General features: G+C 39.7%; 1 protein-coding gene across 3 annotated transcripts in view; it reads left to right on the plus strand.

The window, feature by feature from the left end:
* The first annotated feature begins 218 nt into the window (after window positions 1–218).
* APC (APC regulator of WNT signaling pathway) overlaps window positions 219–25,721 on the plus strand; it is a 93,741-nt gene continuing 68,238 nt past the window's right edge. For all 3 annotated transcript variants that reach the window (XM_084225435.1, XM_084225436.1, XM_084225438.1), the window contains exon 1: window positions 219–494. The gene's annotated coding sequence lies outside the window, so the exon portion shown is untranslated. The remainder of the gene's footprint in view (window positions 495–25,721) is intronic.

Genomic DNA, 25,721 nt, shown 5'->3' on the forward strand with positions numbered 1-25,721 from the left:
GGGGCCCAGGTGCTTGACGACCCCCGCGCGCCCCCGGCTCGCCGCGGCAGGTGCGCGCTCACGGGGCGGGGCGGGGCGCGCTCCCGCGCGTGCGCGCGGCCGTCGCTGCGGGCCCGGGATCGCCGCGGCCGCGCCTGCGCGCGCCCCTCTCCCCTCCCGGACAAGATGGCGGCCGTGGGGGCACCGGCCGGGGGTGGCGAGTGAGGGACGGGGGCGACGCGGCCCCGGTGCCGCGTCTGAGGGGAGGCGGCTGCTGGGCAGGGACAGCGGCAGGGGCTGGAGAGGAGGCGGCCGGGGGTGTCCCGGAGCTCCGCGGCGGGGATGAGGAGCCGGGGAGCCGGGGCAGGGAGCCGGTGAGGAGGGAGCGGGGCTGCCCCGTATGCGCGGTTGGCCGTTGCCCCTCGCCGCCCCGGAGTCGGGGCGTTGCTCGGCGGCCCGGTGGAGGCGTCGGAGGAGCCGCGGCGGCTCTGGCGGGGGCAGAGGAAGGCGAACAGGTGAGTGCCGGGAGCGGGATGAGCCCTCGGGGCACTGCCCCCGTCCGGTCCAGTGCGTGTCACTCGAAGCCCGTGCAGCAGCTTTGCTTTGCTTTCCTTTTTTAAAATTTTATTTTGCGGTAGCGCGATGTAATTTGACATCACTTAGTGGTTTGGTCCTTCAAAATAAGTCTGAAAGCGTTCAGGTACTCCATAGCTAGAATACCCCTGGAATATGAAGGCTGCGTCTTAGGAGGAGCTGAGCCACTGTCTCCTGTGAAAAGATATTTAAAGGCCTTGACCTGCAAAAACCATAGTTAAGAACTCCACTATTAAACGGGTCATTAACCTCGAAACTCTGTGTTAGGAGGCTTTGTTTTCTGTTATGTGCCCTCTGACCTCCGGTGGTGAAGGGTGGGTGTGTACAGGTGTCTGTGACCACAGCATCAGATTCTGTAGTAATTTTCGCCTTAGCAGCCATTCACAGCTTCAGAATTGGCTAGATGTAAAGCAAAATAGTTCAGATTTCTGTAAACATCAGACTTCGTTGAGTAAGTGCAGAGAAATGAAGGTGCAGGTGTACTAAACTATCTGAGTTCTTTGCTGCTGCCTTGCATGTCCTCCCCCCAGCTATAACCAATATAATGGCGCTGACCTGTAGAGCTGTAAGACAAGCCTTTTGTTAAGGCTGTCACAGAAACTTCTAACTTTCTGAAAAAATAAAACATGCAGAATCTGTTTTCATGTACTTGCTTCTACCAGCTACTGGTTGAACTAGAGGAGATCTGTGTAGAGGTGAAGCACAGGTTTGCGAACTTGGCTTCAGAAGTATTGCTAACATTTTGGTAAGTTAAGGCTACATCAAGAGTTAAATGAGATAAGGTCATTAATGGAAATCCAGAGAAATGTAACGTTTTCCTCTCCAGGTGCTATAATATTACGTTTTTAAATTGACTTTGAAAAAGCTTGTATGCCAGATGGGTTCATCCAATCCTAATCACTCAAGAAATATTGAAGTGGACATCATGAGATCATTGTTATGCTTCAGCTTCAACTTCCTTAATATGTTTTTTTCCTTTAGTTAGAGTGAAGACTATTTATAGCAGAGTTGTGCCCATTGACAAAGGCCTTTCAAGTACTTGCTCTCCTTAGAAGCTTTAGGGGTCAAAAAAGTGTAATATTTGGTTAGAGGTGTATACGTACTTGGTTGCATAAAGGAGAAAAAAAGATTGTGGACAGCCATATGGTGATCTAGTTATTGAATTATTGTTTTTTATTTCTAAGAAATACAATCAGCAACTCTGCTGAGCATAAAACATGTATTGTGGCCTGCCTTGTTTATGCACATCCCCCATGCAATGAAACCCATGCTCAGGTGTGTCAAGTGTTGGTACCCAGACATCTGTTGCACAAAATATTCCCCACGTAACTGACATCACAAATACACAAATACAGTTTTTTTGGAATGTACAACAAACACCATCAGCAGTGTGCTATGCCACTGTATGCATTGAGTTTGTAATACTGTTTTGGTTTGTATTAATGCTAAAGTAGTAGCTGTTGACTGTGTATTGCCACTGGGCCTCTTCTAGCCGTACAGCGAGACGGGTCCAGGGTTCCTCAGGCGAGCAGTCTGGGGCCGGGCAGCCCAGCCTTCAGCAGGCCGAGTGTCCAAACCCTAAGTGCCCTTAGCCTGACACCTTAGCGAGCTCAGTGATTATCAGCTCTTAGTGGTTTTCAGCTCTTTTATAATTTCAGCTCTTTGCTCGCTAAGATGCGGCCTCAGTGGCATCCACAGAGCAGACGGAGAGAGAGGAGAAGGCAGCCTCGGAGATTCCACCATGGTTTATTTGCAGGGCGTTCGCGAAGGGTTCCGACGGCAGCTCTTCTCCCCAGAATAGGCAAGGATCGCTACTTATATAGGGTTAGGAGGGATTGAAAACTGACCAGTGGTAAGGGTTAGGGAGAATAGCCTGTAGGGTCACAGAGAGATAAGCTAGGCCAGAGGACCTAAGTGAAGACTCCAGGCTTAGCTATACTGACTCAGCACTTCCTTATCTCAGGCTTACATCCTCCACGGGGCCTTAGCCATCTCAGTGTCCACTACAACTGACCCTAACAAACACCTGCATTTTGTATTTGCAGTATCTCGAGTATGCTTAATACACAAATACATATATTTTATGCCTAAAATTCATTGTAAGAAATTATTTTTCATAAATACTTTTAGGTTATTTTTAGAATCTCTTCTATCTAGATAACCTCTATAGTAAGGCGGTTATATGTCTCTGTCATTGTATTTAAAATTAAACAGCTTAGTTAACAATAAATCTTCCTCAATCCTGTCATGATTGAGAAAGAAAATTTGGGTTGGCTCACTTTATCTTGGCTAAAGTCTAAAAATTTCTTCTTTCTGCACAAGCAAAGCAGGTTGAATTGTTTTTTAATAGTTAACTTTTGTAGTGTCTTTCAAGCAGCTCAGTAACAATAAACAGAATTATTCACACAGGTGTTAGATGTATGCTTTTGGAAATATTAGCAAGCTGTTCTGAAGTATCATGAGTACACGAAACACCATGGAGAAAAGGCTGATAGTCTGGACAAGACCAGGATCCCATCAATGTCTCTAAGTGTCTGAAGGGAGGGTGTCAAGGGAATAGAGCCAGACTCTTCTCCGTGGTGCTGAGCAATAGGAAAAGAGAAATGGGCAGAAACTGATGTGCAGGAAGATCCACCAGAATATGAGGAAGAACTGCTTTGTGCAGATGATCACACACTGGGACAGATTTCACAGAGACGCTGTGGTGTCTCCCTCATTGGAGATATTCCAGAACCTGGACGCAGTTCTGAGCAATGTGCTCTAGGATGACCCTGCTTGAGTAGAGAGGTGGGACTAGTTGAGCTACTGTGTCCCTTCTAGCCTTACCCATCCTGTGAGTGGGAAGTGAAAACACACCACTGATCTAGGATAGTATTTATGTTGTCTCTACTTCTACAACTTCTCAGAAGTTGTTCCATAGCACTGTACAATAGAAATCTGTTAATTCTGTGGTCTTCACTCACATTTACCTAAAATTCAGTGTAGGAATCCTTTGGGTTTTGTGTTGTGCCTCATATTCTTCTTTATCTCAGTATAATTTAGACATCAGAAAGCAATATGTAGTTTTTGTATATCAAGTTATCATGTTTTCACTTTATGGTTTTAGTAACTTATTGATGCAATAAGCAATCGTTTAGCTTGTAGGTAATGGACTTAGTTAATAAAATACAGACTTTTTAACATTTCATGTTTTAATGGAAGTATCAGTATTATGAATGTTAAAAGAAAAAAGTGTCAGGATTATTTTATGATCATTGAAGTTTATTTGGAAGTTTCCATTGTAAGTTTAAAAATGTATGTATGAAACATAATGAATATTTGTGAACTCTGCTGGGAAACAGTTGTAATTAATTTCTAAGTGAATCTTCTAATTGTTTTCTGTTCAAGCTCATGTTATTTTCATAATCCTTTTTTTTTTACCAGTATTGGTAAAGCAAAACCCCTTTTACTGCATAGCCATACCTCTGATACCGTTCAGATTAACATACCCAACTTAAAAAGTTTCAGTACTTCACACTGTTGGGATTTTGGTTCTAATCAACTTGAATTATCACTACAAATACAACTTTGGTTAAAATAGTGTCAAAAATAACTATGATGGTTATTTCAACAGCAAATCATAGTGTGCTGTCATAGAACATGACCTGTTGCCTGATTGCCGTTCAGTTTTATTTGAAAGGTAGCATCGAGTTGCATCAGTTGTAGGTGACTGATAAAGCTGCTGGGCAGTAAGCATTTGCTCAATATTGTACCTCAGTTTAACAGGGATAATGAAGGATAGGGGACTGTGTGGTTGGAAGAAAGGTTAAAAAGATAAATACTTGTTGATTTGGTATCTCCATGTGCTACTCTAATACTACCTCTGATAGTGCTTGCTGGTCATGGTCATGAAGATAGTATGTGCTAATTTGAACCGACTGCCAAAGATTAATTGGGTTCGTGAGTATGTTCATTTGTGTCTTAAAGCAGTTATTCTTTATTAAATATTAGTCATCTCTAGTGGAAATAAAAAATTTTAGAAACATTAATGCTTTTTGAGATCAGAGAGAATTCATTTTGCCATTACTTCCACATGGATTTTAAGAACATAAGAAATAAAATTCAGTAGACAGGGCTATGGTCTGAATAAATAAATACAGTTGTATTACAGGACAAGTAGTTTGACTTCTCTATGGAAATGTTAAACTAAAGCATTGAAGTTTAAGTACCAATAGCATTTTGATATGGCTTTCATAGGTTTAGTATTATTCTTCAGGGATGTGTTTTAACCCTAAGCTGATAGAATATTAGTCTGTAATGGAAGAAGAAACCTTATTCATGTAGACTTTATTTTCAAAATAAAAAGAATTTAGGCTGTGAGAAATAATATAATGATGCTGCTCTTAATACAGTGATTTTTTGAAGCTATGAACTTTATATTCTTACCCTATAACAGAATTCTGGTGACATAGTCAAACATTACTTAATACTTAGCTTTTCACACATAGATTAAATTGTTGGAGTGAAAGTTGCTTATTTTTCTGAAAATCAGATACCAATAAAAAGCTCTTACTTTTGCTGTTAATGGTATGATTGTTGGCTGCTTTAAATAGATTCTGAAATGTGCTGAGTTTCACAAAGCTGAGTTTGGCTGTTAGTAGATTGGCCTTTTTTCGTAGTAACTGGCATGTGGAGGGAACTGGAAGGAAACTAGGACTTCTCATTGTTGTGTGACAAGAGTGCAAAGAAATCATGAAAGCATAAATTGTGTGAGTTGGCTTTCCCTTTATTAATGGAAAAAGGTTCTCAGGATCACATGAGCTTTTTCTCTTCTCTGAAACCCTTGCTATGGAGAATCCACATTGCTGCTGTTCTTCTGTTAAAAGAACCTCAGCCAAAAATCTCTTTAGAACTAAGCAATATTTTTTCTTACAGAATAGTGTTATAAATTCTGATTTAACACGTTCTTTTTAGGTGTATGACACAAATATGCCTACTTCATCTCTTTCTCTCACTTTAGGTGAAGTAAGTAATAAAACTCAGTATAGTAATTGGCTACTTGGCTGTGGTTTGCTATTTCTTGGAATAAGATTTAAATTTGTTTGCATACTATAAGTTTAAATTCAGCTGATGAATGAGAAGCATTTTCCTCAAGCTCCTACTGGCTTGTTGTGTTACAGACTCAGCTGGAGTTTGTCAGTTGAGGACTCTGTGTAGGTAGTGAGGTGACTTCTGATTCAGGTCTGCTAAGCTGACCTCAGTGCCAGGGCAGACCAAGGAGCAGATTGTGCTGAGTGCCATCTGGTCTGCAGGATGACCAGGGGATCATGCCCTGCCTGCCTGGGATCCTGGCATGGATTTATGAAAGGCAGGTCTGGCTTCACCAGCCTGGTCTTCTATGACAATGTGACCTGCTTGGTGGATGAGGGAAAGGCTGTGGCTGTTCCCTGCCTGGACTCTAGTAAAGCCTTTGTCACTGTCCCCCATGGCATTCTCTGGTAGAAACTGGCTGCTCATGGCTCGAACAGCTATGGTGTCTGGGTGAAAAACTGTCTGGACACCTGCACCCTGGGAATGGTGATGAATGGGGTTACATCCAGCTGGTGGCTGGGACTTCCCCAGGGTCCAGTGTTGGGACCAGTCCTGTTGAATGGAGTGTTCCCTCAGGCAGTCTGCAGACAACATTGAGTTGGGCGGGAGTGTTGATCTGCCTGAGAGCCGGAAAGATCTGCAGAGGGATCAGAACAGGCTGGATCAGTGGGTGAGGCCAACGGCCTGAGGTTTAAAAAGAGCAAATGCACAATCCTGTCTTGGGTCATAGCAACCCCTGCAGCTCTACAGGCTGTAGGAAAAGTGGCTGGAAAACTGCCCTGTGGGAAAAAGGGGGAGCTGGTCAAGAGCAGCTGCAGATGAGGCAGCGTGTGGCCAGGTGTCCAAGAAGGCCAAGGGCATGGTGGCCTGTGTCAGCAGCAGAGGGGCAGCAGGAGCAGGGCAGTGAGCGTCGCCCTGTGCTGGGCAGCGCTGCGGCCACAGCTGGAGTGCTGTGTGCAGCTGTGGGCCCTGTGAAGCAGAAAGGGATTGAGGGGCTGGAGCGTGTGCAGAGAAGGCCATGGGAGCTGGGTTAGGGGCTGGAGCATGAGTCAAATGAGGAGCAGCTGAGGGGGCTGTGGATGTGTAGCCTGGAGAAAAGGAGGCTTAATGGTAGTTGTATTGCTCCCTACAACTGCCTGAGAGGAAGTTTTAGTGAGCTGGAGATTGTTTCAGCCTGCTAAAAAATGATAGGACAAGAGAAAACAGGTTATACCAGGGGAGGCTTAGGTTTGACATCAAGGAAAATGTCTTCGCCAAAAGGGTTGTCAGGCATTGGAGGAGGCTGCCGGGGGAAGTTATAGAATATCACAAAGTGGTAGAAAAAGTTATCATTTCTAAGTACCTGGAGGTACTTAAAAGACATGTAGTTGTGGCACTTAGGGATGTGGTTTAGTGAGTGATGGCTTGGCAGTGTTATTGATGCTGATGATCTTTAGGGTCTTTTCCAACCTAAATGATTCTTTAATCCTAAAAAAAAATGGCCAATGAATGCCCGAGTAAGCATGTCAGGATAGAACTTTTTGCTGAAGTGGATTTCTGCTCCTTATTTTGGTTTGTCTTCTAACATCTGAATTGTTTGGTTTTGGAGTTTGTGATTTTAGTGTATATTTTTTTGTAACTGTTTTTGGGAATATGGAAAGGTAAGAATGTGAATAAAAATACAATACATACTACGTATAGAAATAAGAAATAGAAATGCATGCTATTATAGAAATAAGAAATGAGGTTCCAACATAGAGGTGAAAATAAAAAGTACTGTGACATTAAATGTATCCATATAACTTCAGTGGGTATTACCCATCAGTGTCTTGCAGGACTTTTTTTTTTGCAAAAGCTGTGTGAATATCTTTGGTCACAGACTTCATGTTCAGATATATACAGAATGGATCTGTATTCCATGTTGCTGCTTGTGTTATGCTTGGAGAAACAGAATAAACTTCAGAGTGATAGAAGCAAAGTGCTACTACATCAAAATTATTATAAGGAATTTTTCCAAACTACTTGTTATATGTCACTTGGCTTCGTGTTGGAATAATTCAATGGAAATTACAGTGTGTTACTAGAAATGAAGAAGCACGGCATGATCTTTGTTGTGACAAGTGTTTCTTACTTTTGGGTTTTATAGTTAATAGGGTTTTTATAAGTAATTTTATAATAAACTTGTGTCCTTCTCAATTGGGATAGAGTTTCAGACTCTTTCCTTCTCTACAATTCATTACACTAGTCATTATAAAGATGGTTTTCCTGATTGCTGTAGGTAGTTGTTTCTCAGTGTGCATAGAAAGCGCTTGTTTGAAACTGATCTGTGTTCTCAGAAATTATTCATTTGCCAAGTAATGGAGTTTGATGAAAGTAATACTGTTTTTCATGCGACTCCTCAGTTTCTCTTAATTACAACTTACAACTCCAAAAAAGCTAGTGCTGCAGAGAAAGGTAAAATTGGGATGAGTTTATAGCTAGACCTCCATTTCAGTGTTTTTGTTTGCAGGGAGGAGAAGGGGAAGGTTTACTTATTGCTGGCAGCACAGACCCGAAGATCAAGCTTACACAGTCTGTTAAAAAGCAGTTGTATATGTTATTACGAGAGGACTGCCTGTCAAAATCTCTTTTTTGCACAGATATGCAGGCTCTTTGTTGTGCAAGAGGATAATATTTTTTTCACAGATAGTGTGTACAAACTACTTAAAATTCTGAACATACGTTTTGGAAAGTCTTGCTGCATAGTTAACATTAATTAACCTTTGGCTATGTTTTGAAGCATATGCAGGATGGAATGGGAAGGAAATCTACCATGTCGATACCTACTTTGGGACATTGGAATTTGATGGCTTGGACAGTGCACTGGTTTAGTCTGTAATTTTTTTAGAAGTGTTCTTTGTTTCAGACTTGTTATTGAAATAGTCTCTCCAACCAGTTTGTTAGGTTAGGATGTCAACATTACTCAGTTTGCTGGGTGTGTGGGGATAGCTCCACCCAACATCCACACCCACTGTCAGAACTTTTCACTACACATTGTAGCAAAGAAATTAATGTTAATTGTCTATAAATAGGGTAATCATCTTCATTAATTAGTATTCTGTCTTCCATTGGTTATTGCTTTCTTGCTTCTCATCCTAATTAGCCCACATTTTCATTCATTTTATTATCTTTATCTCCGATAGAGAGGGTTTCAATACAATTGCTGAATTTTCTTTGTTACTTTCTTAGAGTTTTGCAAAATGTCCTTGTTGTCCATAAATTCTGTTTTCTTTGTGTCCAGTTTCAGCAATAGATCTCTCTCCCAGGTTTTGTTAACCTCCTCGTAGGACTGAGATCACTGAAGCTTATCCAGGTTGATTGGAATTGGTTTAGAAGACTTTCAGTAATTTTCCCAAACTCTGTTCCCACAACAGCAGGCTATGACAAACCTGCTAAATTCCGGCTACAGTGACAGATGACAGAGCAGAACTTTACAGTACTTATGATTAATTAAAACAATAAATTAGAAAAGTTAATGTAAACAATTAATTAGAAAAGTTATTGCAAAAGTTATATCATAAACTAAGCACTATATCATACAAAACTAGGCATTAGTCCTGGATAGGGATCAAACACTATAGTGTGAAGGTTATAAGAATTGTCCAACATTTTCCCACACTACTACATAGAATCTTTTTTTTTAAAAATATAACTTTGTTTGGAAACAGGACTGTCATGTAATTCACTAGGTATAAGAAAAGTGTTTTATGAGGCTGTGGTGTAACAATTTGAGCAGATATGTTCATGTTCTACAAGAATCAGTCATGCTGCTTGTCCCTCATAGATGGTCAAGGTTTCTTCTGCTCTTGTGATGTAACAACCGCTTTTATTTTCATTTTCTTTCTAATGGAAACATTGAAACATTCACTTGTCGCTGATAATCGAAATATTTAAAATTATTCTTTATTAAAAAAAAGTGGAGTAAAATTTGCCTAATTTCTGATGTAGTTTACTATTGCAATCCATTCCTTGCCTGCTTGAACCATCTGTAAATAGGTTGTTTGGTAGTGCAACATTTTTTGAGTGCAGTGGTGTTGATTGTCATTTCAGTCATCAGCAATTACTTCCGCTGCTTTTGTAAGTCTAACATCCTTTGGAACAGGCTAAGTGTCATCAAACTATGAAACAAGACATTTATTTTGGAAATAGAGTGAAGTAGTTTTATCAGACAATCTCTTAGTTTTATTAAGTTGTATTTGTGTGTACAGTGTCTGAATGAAAATACTGAGTTCCTCAGCTGTTCCTCTTGGACACAGGTCATAGTAGTGCTGTCTTTGTAGTTCTAAATTCAGATGCAAGTCTTGCAAATAACTTCCACATTGTCTCAAGTCGCTGACATCTTAGTGTCATACTGCTGCTGTCCATCTTGGTTAATGCTGCTCAGATTTCATGTGTCTTTTCCATGGTTACTAGTTTCCAAAACACCCTCCTAATACTTGATGTGTTTTGAAAATACACATTTGAAAGTACTTTTTTGTGTGTTGCAAAGTCTTTTGGTAATCATATTGATCTTTTTGGTTGGTCATGTTGGTCTTTACTATTCAAAAAAGTGTAAGCTTGTTCTCAGGACCAGAAATTTGGTATGCCTTCATTTGTTAGCTTTTTCATGCAATTAAGTGGTGAGTTCTAGTGCCCAACACTTTGAAACATTGTCAGAAGTTTACTCTTTGTCTTTTAAGGGTCCAAGTGGGTGACCTTTGCACTGCTCCTGCATATTTAGTAAAAAATATTTTTCCTGTAGCTGATGTAGTTCCTGGTTTGAAATTTTGGTATTCCGTAGCAGCTTGCTGATTTTGGTGAAAATGCTGGCCATCTTACCATATTGCTGTTTAGTTAAAGCTTCAAGTATATAAACTTCATTTTCATGACAAAGGGAAATCAGCTTTCATTCTAAAAGAAAAGTTAGTACTTTCAGGCCTGCACCAGTGCCCTTCCAGCACCCTTAATGCTTTCCCAAAGGAAAGAGTGTCTCTTATCCTCATGTTTAGAGGTTCTCTGAGTGAAAAATTCCCATTTATGATGGGCAAAGCATAGATCGTAAAGGGCTAAGTAGCTGTGCTGCTTCTACTGCAGTAGAAGTGATACCAGACCAAAGTTGTTTTGAACTCCTCAAAACTTTTTTTTTCTTTTTGGTGAGTTTTGGGTTTTTTTTTTTTGTTGTGTCTTTTAGAATTCAGCTGTGTTGTGGAGGGAGAGATACAGGTATTTGAGTTCTATTTGACATTCTACAAAGAACATGCTGTATATGCCTTGAATAATGGTATTTCTGGAATTAATGCTTGCCTCTTCTCGCTGAGCTTGTTTGCAAAGTCTGTATTTTTTTGCTCAGAAAGATCTACATTTTAGATCTCAATTCTTTCTAAGCTGTTTCCCAAGAATTTGCAATCCAAGGGCTCAAGTAAAGTCTCCTTGATTACTCTGTGTTAGTCATGAAAGACTTGGATGTGGAATTAAGTTTGGATAAAATTGTTGGCTATCAGCAGGTGGTGTACAACAAAAATAACTGTTGTGTAGCACCTGCTATACACCAGTATCTAGACCAATTAAAAAAAAAAGCTGATTTTGTTACAATTTACTTACTTCCGTCTTCTGCCATCAAAAATGCATTTATCAGCAGTTTGGAGTAAAAACTTCAGTGCCGGTAACCCTGATGCTAACAATCGTCACCTGTCATTGCTGAGGAGATAGTGTCAGCAGGTAGTGCTGAAATACCTGAGATTCCAAGGTTGGCAAATCCAATATATGATATATATCCTCCCACACAGTTACATTTTAACATAAAGTTCAACTGATTTTTAAAAATAATTTTTTAGTATACTAAAAGCTTTTTTTACAGACTTTATAAATACCAAAATTAAAGACAACTGATAACTTCCCAATTTCTTTATATACCTGTTTCTTTAATCGTTTTTGGTACCAGTTTTCCTTCTTCTATGTATTTCAGCAGAATTACTGTATTAGGGTTTTGTTCCATGGTATTCAAATTGTTCAACTACAAGCATTTCATTGTATAGGACTCTAATTTTAGCCCATTGTAGTGAAGCAGTGACTTTGTTTCCACAAAAGCAAGGAAGAAACCTCACAGAATGCATGCAAATGATTTCTAGAGCATTTGCTCTAGCATTTTTCTACATTTTGTTTATTTCTGTAAAAACTACAGGCCTAAATTAGAAATACGAGATGAAAAAGGGCACTGTGATTTTTCTTTCTTTCCAAATATAGCTTATTTGTTTATATGTATTGTTATATATGTTAATGACTGTTTAGAAATCTGATGTACTGAACATGTCTTAGGGGAGAAATGACAACATAGAATAATGATAATGCACACATATGAGTGTATAAATATGTTCAGAATGAGTACTAGAAAGGTTTAAGAGCAGGACATAGCTTGGAATCAATTAAGCAGTTTTAATTAAGTCAATATTTTTTGCTTTTTTTCCCTTTTTTTCACTTGATTCTCTCTGATATTTCATACAGGGTACCAAGAAGCACAAAGTATGCCTGAGTACTGCTTCATATATGTATATGGTTATTATATTTTTTCCTAGAACATCTTTGTTAATTTAACATGTATACACTGTAAATCTATATCCTTGCATTCAGTTAGATTCATTCCACTGTTGTGTTAATGCATGCCAGTGCAATCAAGTAGCCAGAATATTATGAGACTTCTTTTTAGTTAATATAAGACTAATGGGATGTTTGAATTGGCATGGAATTAGGTCTCTGACAAAAGCTTTAGGTGCCAGTCCAAGTGATGGCTTGCTAATTAAATGTCTAAATGTCATTAAGACCTTGAGAACTAGACTTGATTCATAAAGCTTTTTCCAAAAAAATGTTTCAAGTGCTGGAAGCTGAAAAGAATTAATTGAATGGAGAAAGAGAACTTGTCTTCCTCTAAAACCAGTGGATTTGTGTATTGCTTTGTTTTCCATGAAAGAGTAGTTGTCCATACATGACTGTCTTTATACTGTTCCAAATCACTCTCTCAATTTTACTTGTGAACAAGATGCCTGGGTCTTTTTTTTTCTCAAGTGAAATAGCGCCCAGAATGAAGTAAAGCTACTGAAGAGTCCATGTGACAGTCTGGTATGCATGCAGCAAGGAAGACCTGAAACTAGCTGTAGTAGTGACAAAGCCTGGTTGTAATTCACTGTTTTCTAAATTAGAAAACAGTGAATTACAACATTCTAATTTAGAAAACAGTGGTTTAGAATATTTTAACTTGTTCAGAAAATACTGGAAGATGTGTCTACCTTCAAGGTACCAGTGCTGCTGTGGCTGTCTTATCTTTGCTCTCTGCCAGTGTACTAGCTCTTGTCTTAAAAGTCAACTGCTCTGAACATGAGTGGCTTTGGAAAGTATTTATCTGTTACTTCCTTAGCTAGTGTCTGTTGTTTGAAAATTTTCTGACTAGTGACGTAGAAGTGATGGAGTTCTTTAGAATGCCAAGTAATTGTGAGCGTGGGCAGTTTGCCACCTGGTTCATTGTTTGAAGAAGAGCTGTTTTATTCAATCTGTGTTCATTTCAAGTTTAGTGTACCATTTCTGAACATGGATGGATAGTGCTTTTCATCATTCTTACCTCTGTTCTGAATTTTCTAAGCTCTAAATTTAATTATATTGCTTCTGTTTTCTAGAAGTCCCATAAACTTCAGAACTGCTTTATGTTGTGGAAACGTCAAATCCTTAAAAAGACACAGGTTTTGTGCTAAAGCCATTCTGCCATTCAAACCCCACGGTGAAGAAGTCTACCAGGCACTTGGACTGGGCAATAAGGCTGTCTTGAGCCTCACTACCAGCACTCTGCAGCATTTGCTCTTCACTGAAGGAGGGGCAAAAACCAGTAAATAGGAGAACACCAGGAAAGGTCAGCCAGGTGTAGACTAGAAGTCACTCAGTGAAGTCATGCTGTGACTCCAGCCTTTCCAGGAAGGCTTGGACATTGTGGAGTGGCTGTGTGCTGTCACAGGTGCTGTCCCACCCTTCTGTGTGGTGGGTGCACATCTGGGGGCACAAATCCAGTTCTGGTCGAGTCACTCATCCAGGTGACTTTAGTCACACCTGTGTTGATAATGTGATGAATGAGTGTCACGACATGAATGTCAAACAAAATTCCCAAGTGTCTGGTCACAAGACGGAGCAAAAGCAAATCAAGTAAAGCAGAAAAATAAAGAAGTGAGAGTGGACAACAGCTCATTCATAGTCTTGAATAAGAAAATTTCAATTACTGCCTATTGTGTTTCTTTGGTTTTCTGACAGAAGGGATTTTGTCAATGGCATGGGATCTCTCCTATTGTTTCTTCCTTGTTAGAACAAGTATTACCTACTGTGAAGTTTTCTGCCTTTCTCTTGCCACCTGGGGTAATTAGCTTACAAAATTAACTCCTTTAGTGTTGTGGGAAATACTTAAAATTCTTGAGCTCTCAGCTTACCTTAATTTTCAGGCATTAAGTTTCCCTGCAAGACTACTCTATTTGGATTTTTTCTTTGTGTAGAAGGAATGCATTATGTTTGTTTGTCAGAGTTTTCTTGAGATTGCTCAGTTTACTTGAGTTTGCAAGGCAAACTTTAAACTTGAGTAGTCTGAGTTTTATCTTTACAATGTTACAAATTACTTCTAGCAAGGGATTCTGTACTTGATTAGAAATATATACATTTATAAAGAGTCATGGATATGTGAAATGCAAATCCATGCTGAGAAGGAGTGTTTGTGTCAAATAGGACTAAGGGCTGGTGTTCTAGCTGACTTGCACTGGAGATTTTTGAAAATACAGTCATTTCATTTAAAATGGAAGTATTTGGGTTATGTATTAGGAGAAAAAGTAGTCTTCTAGTACACTTAGTGATGGAGAACTTTTATAGATATTATTGTGATTAATTACAATTTTCCCTTCTCATGTCTATAGGGATTGGAACCTAGGATGCAAAGGACACCAGTAATGTTAATTTTAAATTGTTACATCTTAACCTGACTGTTTCTGCAGAGTTGCAACATTATATTCTTTAATCATGCGTTTCTATTATGGGTTCTAAGATTTAGTGCATGCAGTTTAAGTATTTTGGTTGAGTACCTGGTGGCCTTGAATTCAAACTGGGAAGAGAAGCTGGGACTGAAGTATGTATTCTATCTAGATATAGAAATTTCTCCCTTCTCAGTTTTTGACAGACTTAAATGTGTTTTTTCAGTTTTTTTGCTCCACTGATGCTTCATTTGCTCTGGGCATGGTTGTCAGTCCTTTTCTTCAACTGCTTTTTCCCAGTACTGTACTGAAGTAACTTGGTAGTGATAAAATTTCAATAGTAGCTGTCTCAGATGCTGGTTTTGTTACTTTGAAGATGCATGGTAATTTCTAAGACGATGAATGGCCGAAAGAAAGGGCAGTTTTTTATGACTCCTAAAAATGTGGCTCACAGAGCACTGTTGCTACATGTGCAGAGCTTGGTACTGGAAGCAGCTTAGAAATTCATTGTAGAAATACAATGAATATTTCAAATATGTATTCCTTTTCTACTCTGCAGGTAGACCAATTTGAAAAGAGTATTCATGCTGTTTGAATACTGGGCAGAGCAGCTTATGCTTGAATTTTTATCCCCTCTTGGCTATTCAGTAAGCTGGACCTTCATTATTAGGAGATTATATTGTAAGATGTTATAGATTTCTTAGACTTTTATAAAAACACTTCCCTCTCCAATGAAAGGAAAAAAGGTTTTCCCCCTCACTAGTGTTACTGAAATTAAGATTTAAAGACGTCATTCATTCAAAACTCCAACAAAAGAATGTAACTCCTAGCACCGCCACCAGCAATACATATTTTGAATTGAGATTGTGTTGTATTTTTAACTTTCAATAAACTGACTAAACAGTGTGCCGGATGAGGAGGGGGAAAAATTAGTATGCCACCATTGCCTAGAGGCTTGTGTAACAGCAATTCCCTAAGGGAGTGAGACCCAAATCATCCAATGACACATTTTTATGATGAATAAATAAGCTGAAGAGAGTAAGAACGCTTCCAAAACAAAAGCTAACTCAAAAATATGACATGAATCACTCTTTGCAGTGACTAATATGGCAGTGAGCCAAAAAACTGCAGGTTGGCCAGGTGTCTTGGAGGGTTGTGCTACCTTAGAGCACAAGTCCATTCTTGTCCTGGTTTTCAGCTGAGATAAGAGTTAATTTTCTTCTTTTGCAGGATGTCTGTCTCCCACAGCAGCTGATCTTTGCATTCACAGAAATCAATTAATGGTGAAGTTCTGTATTGGTCCTGAGAAATGAGCTGGGGAATTTTCTTTCTTAACCTTACCAAGCAATCAGCTCAATCTTGGTGGTGTGAGACTTGATTATAATTGTTCCAAGACCTTTGAGTATATGCACACTGCAAGGAATTGAATTCTGAATTAACTGAATCATAAACTTTCATGTATTTCGGTCCAGAAGTGGATTCCAGCACTGTTCAGTGTGATCCTTATGTTAGAGACTGTGGAACAGTAAAAGTTGGTATTTTTTGAAATACCTTGTCTCAACTTGTGGGCTTAATTTCTGCTGAACTTTTGTGATTTGATTAACTGCAGCAATGTTGAGAAATTAATTTCCAGTTTGTCTGATCTGTGCTGATGGATCTCTTTAAACTTGTGACACTTAAAAATATTTTCAGTATACAGTGATAAAAAACAGCCTACCTTTTTCTAAACCAGCTAAGTTGTACTCCTTAAACCATATAGCATAAATTTTACTTGACAAGCCATTTTTATTTGTGGTCTTTCTTCAAACTCCCTAGTAATTACTTTTATGTACTGAAATGTGGAATTTTTTTATGTGTCTTTGAGTATGATGTATGTGTCCTCAGATTCCTTGCCAGCACTTTATCTTGTAAATGATAGTTTTTCTAGATTGATTTGATACAGTTGTCCTGTTGTAGCTAAGAGCCTCTAAGGCTTGAACCTTAGTGTTCAAAAGATTATAATTACAGTGAAAGAACTCACAGCCATGACTTAGCAAGATCTTAGTGTTTCTAGATCTTGTCACAGCCTTTCTAAATGCAGTGGGCTTTAAGAAACTTGTGTCTAGCTGGAACTTTTTTTTATCTTAGCAGACTTGGAGAATGGTCATGGTTAATATAGGTTTTTTGGAAAAGGTCATTGCTTACAGGATTCCACAAAAATTTACTTTCCCTCCTTTTCAATACCATTGGCAAAAAATGTGTTGATGACCTTTAGCTAAATAGATGACCTTCAGCTGACTGATTTATTACCACTAAAATGTCAGAATGCTTACAAGAAATCAGCTCTTGCATTAAGAACATCTGGTTCAAACCAAACAAAGGGAGGACTGAAAAGAAGATTGTGAAGAAAAAGGTAAATATTCTACTGATAGAGCTTCCATTTGTCAGAGTGGTGTAGAATTCTGGGATGCTCCTGGGCACTGTAAACCTTACATAACCGTGTAGCATCCATCTTTTAGCAGGGACCTCTGTCAACCATAGTGTAACAAGAAACTGAGTCTAACCATCTACTTGCACATGTAGCCATCCATGTGTCATGTGAGTACTGTAACTTCTTATGGTTAATGCTGAGTATGAAGAAGCAGCAAAATAGGGGTTTATCTTGCAATCCAGGCCACTGCAAGTGTTCCAAGTGTGCACTCAGAGCAGATCTGCCATCTGACAGGTCCAGAGTCTGAGACTTCTCAAGAAATGTGGGAAAATATACTGGTTTTTATCTTTCTTTAAATATATTTTTCTAGTCTATGGCCCCAGTGGAGAAAAGATAAAAAGTATGTATTATTGAAAAAAGACCTCTAAGAATAACCTTCCATATGAAAAATAATCATCAGAGAATCCCTGAGGCATGCTGACTAAGGGCTTTTTTATTGAAGATGTTCAGCCTTCAATACCATTAAAAGACTACTGAAACAGAATTACAGATGGGCTAAAAGGTGCAATTACAAGTTTTCAAATTCGCCAGATAAGCAGTTGGAATGAGTGGGTTGGCACATACCAACAAAGCCTGGTCAATGGGCTAAGCTACACTTGAAAGTCAGCTCTTTATCTGATCACTGTGAGCTCACTTTCTGCAGATTACAGACAAAGATTCCTAGCTCACGTCTCTAAAATCAGCTTCCAGATTTCTTCAAAGGTTGAGCCACTTAGTGGATTGAATAAGCACCATCCATGAAGCAAGAAGTGAAAATTACAATGTGCAGATACAATAAACTACCTAACAAGCCTGAAAGAGCTACAGCAGAGGAAATGAAGTGGTATAATGCCAGGATAGTGTGATGTTCTTAATTAGTGGAGGAGGAAATCATAGGTAATGTGACACAAAGTTATGTCAGGTGGTGTTTATTTTGTAGCTGAGCAAGAAGAGTGGATGGTGAAATACAGTGGATTAATGGTTTTCTAAACAAACTCTTTATTATTGCTTTACTGTTTTTAGAAAATGTGACTAATATTGCGGGCTGGGCCATGGCTCCACACTAGAGCTAACAGATGTGAGGAAGGAAGCAGTATTTCTCCTTGGTTTTTTTTGGTTTTTTTTTAATTTAAAGCTAGAAAACTCCATGCAGATGGAAAAATTTAGTGAGAGGGAAGAAAGTATGAGTGGGAGATGCCCCAGAGAGCAGACTACTTCTGGACAAAAGTAAGGAATTGGCAAACAGTAGAGAGCATTAAATAGTAAAGGATTTAAAGAGCAAATAATGTATTTCTGTACCTCTGACTTAGTTTTGAAATAACTAAACAGCGTGCATTTTCTGCTTTTCTCATTTAGCTTATGGTACATGTCTGTGGGGTAGTTAATTGACCCCACAGACAAGGAAAGACAGACCTTGTCATTGCTTGTGGAAAAGTCTTCTGAAGTTCAGGAATTGGTAGCACAGCTTCCTGGAAAAAAAACAAAGGTGGAATTCAGTACATTAGTATAGTAGAAAATCTGTTCTCAGTACAGAAAATTCCTGGTTTTGTAGACTACTGCCTATATTCTGGATGATACATTGGGAACAATCACAGAGTTATTTTCTTCATTCTTTCTTCATCTGCATGAGAAAGGCAGTCCTTTGGGTTCTTGATCCTCAGGAAAACTTTTTCTGATGACCTTTCTAGTGCTCATAGTTGGGGAAATAATATGCAATATATATGAGAGAATGTTGATGGAGAAAGCAGCTCTTAATGGCCAAAACAGTGATACTAATGCCAATGGGAGCAAGTTATGAGTTTTCTCAAGTGTGTATATACAAACTTTCACTGGTCCTGGTCACATGGTAAGGACAGGTCTCAGAGGAAACCTGGTCTTTGTGTGGTAGTGAGAGACATAAATGTACCTTCACAGTACTAAAGAAAATAAGGAACAAAGAGAATGTGCAGCTTTATTGATTTTTTTTCCCATGTAAACTTGAAAGGCACAGCCTTTGGTTACCGCAGCTGCTAAAATTTGTCATTGAATCCTGTGTTGAGATAAAACTTTGATCTATGTAAAAGAGATGTGAAATGTCTTCAGTTTATTTTGTTAATGCAATCTATGAAATACCATCTTTCTCAAAAGTGCAGTCTAATAAAAGTCAATGTCTTAATCTTGCACTAGAAAATTCTGAAGGCAAGATCTTAGCAGCACTATTGTTTCACATTTGCAAGTAATGCCAAAATAGTTCCTGGCACCAGAGGGAGAATTTAGTTCATTACTCAACCACTCCCTGCCCAGGGTTTCTGAGATAGGTAGTTCTGTGCATGTTCAATGAGTAATAATGAAATATCAATCACTTTAAATATGTTAAGTAGTGAAAAGCTTCTATGGAGAAGAGTGTTGCTGCAGAGGGTGAGGTTGCAAAGGCTGAGAGAATTATCCCATTTATGAGCTATCTAAAACCAGAAAATCTCTTGCAATTTCTGTTGTGGTAGTTGTGATTTTATGCAGCAAATAGATACTTTGGGGAATGTACATTGGGTTTTTAAAAATTTAGACCTTAATCTACTCAGAGATTCTAATTAGCACTACTTAGTAGCGGGTTGTAACACTTAATGACAGTTTCATTTGGTTGCAAAATATATTTTTATAAATGCAATGGGAAAGATTTACCATGGAGATTGCATCAAAAATTGCCTAAAAAATATGGCTGATTCCATTTCTGAGCCCAAATTCCCATCTGACTGTTTGAGAATGCTGGGCTGAGTAGGCTGCAGGGTTCTTGTCCAAAATCATAGAAGCAATTTGAAATTGACCAGGTATGTAGATACTAAAATTTTCTGTCCTTTGGATTTGATAGCTTACATGGATTCATGAAGAGATTTGAGTCTTTTGATGGATCTAAAAGGGTGGGTTTATGTAATATCTTGCAGGTATCACTAAGTCTGTCTTGGTAATGGTTTCTTTCAAGGAATGAAAAAGTCATCTTGTTCCATCTGCCAGATAGAAAATAACTAGCCAAAAATAAACTTAGTCTAAAGACATTTTCTTGTAAAATTCCTTTCTTTTTTCCTAAGAGCCTGACCTTTTTTTTTTCTCAAACAGTGTTTCGTTGGTATCAGTTTTATTAAGAAAATCCAGCACTGCACATAGAAAGCAGTTTTTGAGGGAATATATTCACCTGTATAGCGGGTTTGACACCACTGAAAGATGCAACATGGGAAGGGTCAAAGCATGCTGTTTATTAAGCTGAATTTGAATTAATACTGGATTTTGCTGCAGAGGCAAGTACATGTGACACAGACACAGACCATAAGCTGCCATGTTTATGAAATCATAACAGAATGGGCATTACAATGAGGGAGGAAGGGAAGGCTTTTCCCTCCCACTCAGCTGTCATCTTGGCAGAAAGTATTAAAGAATTTGTGTTTCTGCTTGTTCTGCAAATAAATGTGGGACTTCAGGCTACAGAATAGTGAATTTGCTCAGATTGTGACTCCCAGACTCAAAAAGGATTAACCAGTACCAGGAGCAGCAAAAATGGGAACTAGTTAGTTTTTCAGAGCTGCAGAAAGGCTCTGTAGTGTGTGTAAATGAATACATTATGTAGCCTTCCATCTTTAGTACACCTGGTTTGGGTTCTAGAAAATTACTTCTCAGAGCTTAGTTTTTCACTTTTAAGTGTGGCATTTAGTTTTAAAGTACCTAGTGTTTCAGTTTCTTTGGTTCTCTGGTGTCATCTTTGCACACATAGTCATTCCAGGCTGTGTGGCACTTGCCTCTTCTGAACACTTGCCACTCTTCAGGTTTAAAACTATTACTGGAGTATCCTGATTTGGTATTAAGGTACAACTCCTATTGCAACAGTTTGCTAAGTGGTAACGAAGGTGTTGAGTGGTGTCTATTTATTTGAATGTACGCTTATACTAAGCTAAAGAACTTCAGGATGGAGAGAGCTTCACAATAACCATTTTGGAGCATTTTGGTTTGCTTTTCTGAGGGGTGGAGCAGTGGTGTATATCACTAAGATATCAAGCAAGATGGCTTTAGGTCTAATGACTAGCTAGGTTCTAAAATTTGAACTGTTAGGAGTACTGTGACAATTTGTTACAGCTAAGGAAGGATAAGCTTGGTTGCTGTGAAATGGAATCAAGTGGATCATAAATCACCATAAACCATAGGATGTCAACGATTACTGTAATTAATAGAAGCTTTATAGCAAAAAATCATAAAGCCTGGAACACTCTTGACTAATGGCCCACTTAACTTTTGGCTTAAAGTGTTCTACCATAACAGCTGAAGTGACAGTACCTCTGCAGTTAGCCTGAATGGTGAAGTTAGAGGGAATTTTGTGCAAAATTATCCTGAAGGTAGAAGATGACATGTCACACATTTTAATCGTGAAGATGTTTGATAAAAGGTTATCTGGTAAAGGGCATCTTTTCTGAGTGTGGATTGTTGCCTTCTCTGATTGGAAAAAGGAGCTATGAGGAAACGGCTGAAATGAAATTAGTAGCATTTAAGTAACGTGTGGCGCAACTGCTCGCATGCAAGCACAGGCCTGCAGTGCCTTTAATTTAATCTCATCCCGACCACAAGGTCCTACATGTTTGCTTGTCTCATGCAAATCAAAAAGATTATTATAAGCAGAATGAAGGATTATAAAAAGGCATATCAGGACATATGTTTTTAATGAGCTACCTATCCTTATGTCCCCTTGTATAAGCATATAACATCATAATTTATGTAACAGAGCACAGGGAAGGGCATTGTTGTGCTCCGGGTGGGGAACCACTGCACCTTTTCAGATATCTTCTATCATGGCCTATTTTGTTTATATCAAAGTTTTTTAATAGATTCCTATAGAACCTGTTATATAGATAATTGGTATTTTAAATGAAATACCAACACAGCTGAAATACGGCTTAATTTCTGCTGTCACTTGGATTTCAGTAGTGTGCTTCTGTGAGGTTTTAAGTCATCCTCATGAACAGGTTGTTACATCCTTACTCTTGGAGAGAGATAATTTCTGAAAGGAGTTTATAAAATAGCTTCATAAATTGATTTCTTTCATAAATCCATTTGTCTTTTAGTTTTATTTTTTTTCCAACTAGTACTTTCTGTTCTGGTTTAACATCACTTGAAAGTTAAATATATTTGATTTGTTATTAAGCTACAAAGTAGCAGTAACAACTTCATATCTGAAAAGCACATGAAAACAATGTTTTGCTAAACTGCAGAGAAATATGAGATGCCCTGGAAGGACACGCTTCCTGCTGCCTTTTTAATAAGCAATGTCTCGATTTATTTCTAGGTGAGCTGTACCAGCTTTAATGCTACTACACGCAGAACCTCGTTTCATTTCTACATGAAAAATGTTAAATGTTGTGTTTCGGCAGGCGGGTGACGGGTGGCAGCGGTGCAGCGCGGGCGGGTTTGCGCAGCGCGGGCTCGGTGTCCGGGCGCTCGGGCAGCGCCGGGGCCGCGCCCGGGGCCGCGCGCGAAGCTCCGCCCGGGGCGGGGCGGGGCGTGGGCGGCCGCGCGCGCCATTGGCTGTGCCGCACGTGACCCGCGGGGCCGCGCCGTGCGCGCGGCGCTGGCACAGCCGGTGGCGCGGGCGGGGCCGGGCGCTGGCGCGGGGATGGAGGCGCGGCGGCCGCGGCCATGGGGTGAGTGCGGCGGCGGCGGCGGCTTCCCGCGCGGGCAAGGCTCGCCGCGCCCGGGACGGGCAAGGGTAGGGGGGAGGAAGCGGTTTCGCGGGTTAAAGGAAAAAAAAAAAAAAAAACCAACCCCTTTCCTCCCGAAAACCGAAAAGAAAAACCAAAAAACCGGGGGTGAGCGAAAGGGCTTTCGCTCGGCGGGGAGGGGAGCCCCGGAGCCGCGGGGACGGGCGCGGCGGGGCGCCGCCGCAGGCGGGACCGAGCGCAGTGCGCCGCGCCGGCCGGAGGCACAAAGCCCTGCGGAGTCCCTGCGCGGGCTCCGGGGCCGGGGGGAGCGGGAGGAGGAGGGGGAGCGGCGGCGGGCGGGGGTCTCGGTGCGGGCAGAGCCGTGGAGGTGCCCCTCGCGAGGCGGCGAGGCGCTGCCCGCGGGTGGCACCGGCCCGGCTTTGTTAGGGACGGGCGGCGGCGGCGCCTCCGCTGCCGCAGCGCGGGGGACGCGCGGGTGGGCGGCCGGCGGGAGCGCTCGGGGGGCAGCGCTGCGCCCTCGGCGCGCCCTGGGATCCGCTGACTTCTCACAGATTGATTTAACATCACAAAGAGGTGCTTGGGTCCGCGACTTAACCTGAATGCTGTGGGAAATCTTAATAAATTATGTATGAAGTAGTGGGTCCTTTCTTTCCCTTTGTCAGATACGCAGCTTTTATGCTCGTAATTAGGTCATTGCTAGCAGAGCGCTCCTCGCTTTTGCAAAAATGTGTGGCGATTTTTGGAGGGCACATATGCTGCCAGATCATTTCATCCTACTCGCGTTTCGTGTCAAGATACGGTATTCTTCCCATAGACTCACATGGAGGACCTTGTCTGTGGGCTGTAAGGGGCATTTTTCGTTTGATAGGATTTTCTTCAGAGGACCAGTAGGGCCCAGTTTTGACTTGATTTGGAGAGTCATATCCTGAAAAATGCCTTTTAAAGGCGTAGCAAGAAACACACAGCTTCTTAGTGTGCATAGAAGTATTTTCAGTAAATTTCAGCGCATACATGAATAGCACGATATAGATCTATTTCCGTTTTTAAGTACTTCTTCCACCCTTTACCGTTCGTTCTGTTGAAAATGCTTCTTAATTTTCTTTTCCTACTGTCTTTTTACTATTTGGTTAATTTTTTCTGTTATCTAATAGAGGTAATAGATGTATGAATATTTTATCAAGATTATAGTTCTTTGAAAATATACATAAGCATGTATACTGAAAGCCATTTCCTAGAACCAGACTCTTCTGTATTTTTCAGGAGACTTGAACTATTACTTGAAGTAACTATTAAAAAGCTCATCTCCTCGTTTCTGTTAAATACAGTGATGCACAAAAAAGGTTTGATAACAAAAAGCCTCAATTTAAATATCTGCTTTATACATCCCCTAAAAAAAATTCTATACATACACCATTATTTTTAGAATCATGAATCTCGTCTTTTATCAGTTAGAGAGGCTTTGGATAATATTACATCTTAAAACATCACCTGAGAACTTACTGTTTGGAACAACTGGTTTCAAAAGGTAAATTGGTGATGGTAGATATTTCTGCTATGGCATTTTGAGTCTTCTTTACAGTCGCTTAAATGTTAAACAAAGATGCAGAGGTGTTTTTCACCACTTTTTTTCTAAAAGGAAAGACAGTGACAAAAGCACAATAGTGATTATGATGATTATTATGATGATGCTTCTTCCTGTAATCTTTTAACTCTTAGATAATATAGTTCTGTGTAACCACTGTAGTAGTTCTGTAAGTCACACTCTTAAAATGATAACTTGAATAAAAAATCACTTTTAAATATAATACTTTAATTTATTTATGCAAACTTTAGTAAACATCATCCCTGAAATACAAATACTTGGTTATGATAAATGTTCTGGTACATCTTGTCGCACTTTGCCGTTGTTATATCAGCATGGAATGATACAGCACAAGGTGGAAACGTATGTGGCTACAATTGGTTCTCTTGATCTCTAAATTCTTGTGTTGGATTTAGTATGCATCTTGATTTAGTTGGTAAAATGTTTATGTTGATGACATATGGTAAATTCCTTTATTATCAGTGTGGCAAAATCCTGTTTAAAACGGGCCATACTACTAATGGTGTGAGGTGATGATAAGTTATTGTCAGCAAAGATCTAGTTTCCACTCTTGGTTTTCCAAAATTCACACAGCATCTGTGTGTTCAGGTGCTGATATATTCCCTGAAAGACAAATGATCTTCTGGTCTTTAAAAGTCCTGAAGGGAACCCTGAAGGTGGCCCTCATAGGGCGCCCAGGATGGAGAAATATTTGTTGTAAATTATTTTTATAATATATAATAGAATTTTTGTAGTATGTATAATATTTTAAATTATAGCTGATTTATTTCACGTTGTTTTGAGTTTATATTTTCCGGTAAAATAGGAAAAGAAATACATGTCTCAGACTTTTTAATAGCTTAAACTTTCTAGAACTGAATCCTTAAAGATTACGAGAAATGTAAAGGTAAACAGGAGCAAGTCATGTGCAGTGAGGGCATACACAATTAGTCATGAATTACAAAGATGATCATCTTGAAGCATGAGTGTTCAGGCTTGTGAATCATTCCTGATCCAATGTAAGTTATGATTCAAATGATGTCTGGAGTGGTTTGTGTTCAATATAGTATTTAAATGCAAATCATGTTTCAAACTTTCGCAGTCATATTCTGATTTCAGCATGACTAACCAGCTAAGGAACTTCCCAACCCAGAATTATAAAGGAAGAAGTGGGAGTTTTCTTGACAGTGTAAAGAAGCTGAACTTGACAGTTCATAGCCTGAAACGTATGACTTCTTGATTTTACTCTTTTTGTATTAATAAGAATGTTTTTTTCATTGTTAGCATTCTTTAGTGACATTCCAAACAATAAATTATTTTTGTTTTTCACGCAAACACACTCTTGACCTTTATCATACTTGACATGTAATGAGGCACACAAGAGTTCAGAC

Source organism: Fringilla coelebs (genome assembly GCF_963513975.1).
Source record: "Fringilla coelebs genome assembly, chromosome: Z".
Lineage (NCBI taxonomy): Eukaryota > Metazoa > Chordata > Aves > Passeriformes > Fringillidae > Fringilla > Fringilla coelebs.